The 4,044-nt window shown below is 37.2% G+C and overlaps 1 pseudogene; it reads left to right on the top strand.

Moving 5' to 3' along the window:
- Nucleotides 1–2,011: 2,011 nt before the first annotated feature.
- Nucleotides 2,012–3,356, top strand: LOC147663548 (ribosome biogenesis protein BRX1 homolog pseudogene; annotated as a pseudogene).
- The last annotated feature ends 688 nt before the right edge of the window (nucleotides 3,357–4,044 follow it).

Raw genomic sequence — 4,044 nt, 5'->3', positions numbered from 1 at the left:
AGAGGGGTTGCCATACTAAAAGACAAAAGGTTCAAGGCAGAAATAATTAAAACACAGGGTGATAAATGGGGAAGGTGGGCAATTGCCCAACTTTGTTTTGATAATGCGAAGTATGTAGTATGTGTTGTATATGGACCTAACAAAGAAGATCCCAGAATATTTGAACAACTAAACATTAAGCTATTAGATTGGGAGGGAGAAGTAATAATAACGGGTGATTTTAATTGCATTCTGAACTGCCAGAAGGACACAACACGCCCGGGTAATTACAAACGAATGCCTAAAAATAGAGCATCTATTTTAGATCTATGTAAATTACATAATGTTAAAGATGTATGGAGCTCGTTATACCCAAACTCTCCAGGCTATACATTTTATTCAGCTCCCCATAGGCTATGCTCACGTTTAGATATGGCTTTCATATCAGACACCCTGATGAGATCCACAAATATGGTAATATACCCACGTATTAAATCTGACCACAATCCCATTATGATTGAATTTGCAACGTCTCTCAAACATAAACCTCCAAGAGCTTTCACTTTCCCCAGGAATTTAATATCAGATACGACTTTCATTTCGCAATTAAAACATCACATAACAGAATTTTTGACTTTTAACAGAAACACAGCCTCCTACTTAACAGTGTGGGATACTTGTAAAGCCAGCATTCGAGGGTTTACACAAACCTTTGTTTTGAAACAGAATCATGAAAGACTTAATCATAATTTAACTTTAACTTCTGATATTGTAGCCGAAGAGATAAAACTTGTAAAAGCCCTAAGAGATAATCTCTCAACCCTGGATATTAGCGCAAACCTTAGCCAGTTAAAATGTAAAACCAAAGAAACTCTTTTAAAGAAAAGGAGTGCACAGATCCATAAATATAAATTTTCGCAATATGAAGGTGGTGACAAAATTGGAAAAATCTTAGCATATAAAGTAGCAGAGGATAGAGGTGAGTCTATGATTTCCCAAATCACCGGGGTTGATAACAAGAGATATAATCAGCCAGATGATATAATTCAACAATTTGCTAAATATTATGAAATCTTGTATACACCAGAGAACGTGCCCGACGACCTCACAATCGAAAACTATTTAAAAGAAAATTCAACAAATAAGATAACAAGAAACGAGACAGAGGAACTGACCTTAGAAATAACCAATGAAGAATTAAAGGAGGCCATAAAATCACTGCTATTAGGAAAATCTGCTGTCGAGGACACCATCCCTTTGGAAATCTACAAATCATGTTTGGATGAGTTAACACCCTTTCTTCTAGAAGTAATTACGTATATTGGTAGAACCGGGTCAGCTCCCCGCTCTTGGAATAAAGCTAAAATCATTTTTTTTCATAAAAAGGGTAAACCTAAAGAGGAGATGGGCTCATATAGGCCAATCTCCCTAATCAACGTTGACGCAAAGATTTTCGCAAAATGTTTGGCTAGAAGATTAGCACCACTAATGCCTAAAATTGTCAACACGCAGCAACATGGGTTTATAACAGGGAGAGACACATCAGCTCATGTCAATTCAGCAATAACGGCGTTCGATATAGCAGAAACAGAGGCTACCCCCTTGGCTATGATAATGCTTGACGCCGAAAAAGCATTTGATCGGGTGGGATGGGATTATCTATGGTAGGTAATGGGATCAATGGGGTTTGGTGGAAAAATTTTAAACGGGATTCGGGCACTTTATGACAATCCAATAGCATACACTAGCTATGGCGGTCTCACGTCACACTGTTTTTCAATCAAGAGAGGTACACGTCAAGGGTGTCCCCTATCACCTTTATTGTTTGCCCTTTCATTAGAACTGTTTTTAAAAGCTTTGGATACTCAGACAGGAAAAATTCCCTTTAAGACTGACAGTCAAAGCTTAAAAATAACTGCGTATGCGGATGACATCGCTGTATACTCGATCGAAACAACTGATTCTTTAAGAGCTATCAAATCTGAAGCATCAAAATTTGGCAATGTATCAGGTTATAAATTAAATGTCCATGATGTTGGTGATCAATGAGGTCTGTGAAATGAAAAACTGTAACAAATGCATTTATTTTGAAGCCAAGAAAAAACAGGACCTCTATGCATGGTTTTCAAATTCCCCACAAGGGCCATCAGCTAAATTCTTAGTTCAAAATATTCACACCCTAGCAGAGCTGAAGATGACTGGAAACTGCCTGAAAGGATCTCGGCCACTCTTGTCTTTCGACCCGATCTTTGATAAGGAGCCTCATTATGCTCTTTTGAAAGAGCTCTTTATTCAGATATTTTCCACTCCCCGCTATCACCCAAAAAGTCAGCCGTTCGTAGATCACGTTTTCAGCTTCACTGTAGCAGATAACAGGATCTGGTTCCGAAATTTTCAGATTATTGAAGAAGATGCGGCTCTTGTTGAAATTGGTCCTCGCTTCGTTTTGAATCTGATAAAGATTTTCCAAGGCAGCTTTGGGGGCCAACTTTGTATGAAAACCCACATTATCAGTCTCCAAACATGCATCGCCGGTTGATACGCTTGGCCACAGCAGCTAAATTCAAAGAGAAACAGCAAATGAAGGACTTGCAAACATTGAGACAGAGTGAAGGAAAAGCAATTATTCCAGCTGATCCCACAGAGGACGTCTTCAAAACCTTTGCTGAGGAGAAGCCAGTGCAGATAGAGACCAGTCCCCCAGAGAAGCCGCTCAAACCAAAGAAAAAAGGCAAAGAATTCAAGCGACAGAGGATGGTGATGAAAAAGAAGAACAATGCTTGATCCCAAAAGACTATTGGAAGAACACTTGGGAAATTAGATGGATTCTTACAGTTGGGTCTTTAAATCTAGAATGTCAGCCGAAGCTTTTTTTGTACGAGTATGGATGTTTTTATGCACTGAGATGGTATAGAGTGCAAAGTTGGGATCAAGCCTAGATGGGACTTGATTCCTTCATGGTTTTTAACAGTTAAATTGCAATCTATAACTAATTTTGAAGAAGCCAATCTGTGAATATTCTTTGCATAAGCACATTGTGCATACCATGTCCCTAGGGCATCTTGAAGGTTTGCACTTCCTCAGTCAGTTGATATTGTTTTCACCCATTTACTCACACTTCGCCCCAAGGCATTCAACCACACTATGTGGGCTTGTGTGCAGCTGACTCCTAGTCCCGCCCACTTCCAGAGGCTACTACTTTCAATATTCGTTTCACAATGGAGTGTTATTCCTGTCCATCTGTTTAAATATGGTCAGTATTAAATCCTAAAAACTGTTTTCAAGTTTGTAATTCAAGAAAAGCAGAGTAATACTACTGTTTTCCATATTAGAGCAATACCAATATAAGCAGAAAATAATAAATAAGGTTTTGCAAAGCTCCTGCTCATTGCTGACAAAAAAAAAAAAAAAAAATTAAATGTCCACAAAACTCAAATAATAGCTAACTTTGTTCCCCCTCAACCAGTGCCTGAAATATGCAAGATCGCGACATATCTCGGAATTAAAATTACTTCAAATATTAAAGAACTCAATAACATCAATTATAAAAATTTAATGAAAACTACCACTCCGAATTTAAAAAAATGGCACCGACTTCCATTAAATATAATCGGTAGAATAAATCTGATAAAAATGAAAATCATACCTAAATACTTATATCTATTTAGATCACTCCCTTTGGCACAGAACGTTTTTTTTTTAAACAATTAGATAGGATCTTCTGCAATTTTATCTGGGGGTACAAGAAGGCTAGGAGATCGTTAAAAATGCTGAAAAATCAAATAGGATCTGGTGGTCTTAACTTTCCTGATATGAAATTATACTTCTGGGCTTCTTTTATAAGACGTATTTGATCACTATTAAATGAAGAGGACCTACTTTTCTATCATCATTTATCACTAAAAGGAGATGCTAAACAATTTTTTCTTCGTATTACAGATCCTAACTTCTATAAAAGGGTTAGATTTAAGACAGTACGAGACATAGTAAGAATATGGAAGGATATACTTATTCATTGTAAAACCACTATATTTCACTCACAATTAATTCTATGGGACAATCCCG

Source organism: Lissotriton vulgaris, unplaced genomic scaffold, assembly GCF_964263255.1.
Source record: "Lissotriton vulgaris unplaced genomic scaffold, aLisVul1.2 SCAFFOLD_6375, whole genome shotgun sequence".
NCBI lineage: Eukaryota > Metazoa > Chordata > Amphibia > Caudata > Salamandridae > Lissotriton > Lissotriton vulgaris.
Note: the sequence above shows the minus strand (reverse complement) of the source record. Positions and strands in the feature narration are given on the sequence as shown.